Genomic DNA, 847 nt, shown 5'->3' with positions numbered 1-847 from the left:
TATATTCGTAATATTTAACATTACATTGACACAAACAATAAGAAGAATTTTTATCAAATTCAAACGCAATTACGAGTGTGAATTTTAAATCAATTTTTACTTATAATTTTTAGCATGACAACCTCACCAAGATGCGAATTAATTATTCTCCCGCCCTCCCCACCTAAAAAAAAGAAAAAAAGAAAGAAGCCAGCAATTCGTTCGTCAAATAAACTGTAAATGTCTTGAACATCAAGATATGCATTGTATGGAAATCTTATCTTAGTCTCAACAGTCTGTTTCAATCTCTCTAGAGTATCTTTTGTTTTCCAACCTAATGTAGTATTTTATTTTTGAATAATATCTTCTAATTCAATTAAAAAAAGTAAAATAATTAAATACTTTAGTTTTTAATAAATTTTAATTATTAAATTAATTTTCAACTTTTTTATTTGAGAAATTAAATGAGTTATATGTCAAATTTTCCAAAAAATTCTAGGCAAACCAGTTTTTATTTAATCTACATATAGACAAACAATATAATTCGATGAATAATTTGTTTATGAACTAAAAAATTGAAACTAGTTTAATAATTAAAATTTATTAATGACTAAAATATTTGACAGAAAATATTTTTTTTTAGATTGATTTAAGATATTGTTCTTTATTATTATTTCGGTTTTGGTTCCTTTTTAACCCAATTAAGCTAAGTAAATAATATTTATGTAAGAAAAAAAGAACAAAAGACATGTATGTAAATCCCAAATTGTTGGATTTATTTATTATTTCATCATCCCTCTTTCTTAATAATCAAATAATTAAATTCAAATTTAGTTTAGCCAGTCTATAAAAATAATTTTAATAAGTA

This window comes from Arachis duranensis, chromosome 9 (assembly GCF_000817695.3).
Source record: "Arachis duranensis cultivar V14167 chromosome 9, aradu.V14167.gnm2.J7QH, whole genome shotgun sequence".
In the NCBI taxonomy this organism is placed as follows: domain Eukaryota; kingdom Viridiplantae; phylum Streptophyta; class Magnoliopsida; order Fabales; family Fabaceae; genus Arachis; species Arachis duranensis.
This window is presented reverse-complemented; position numbering follows the sequence as displayed.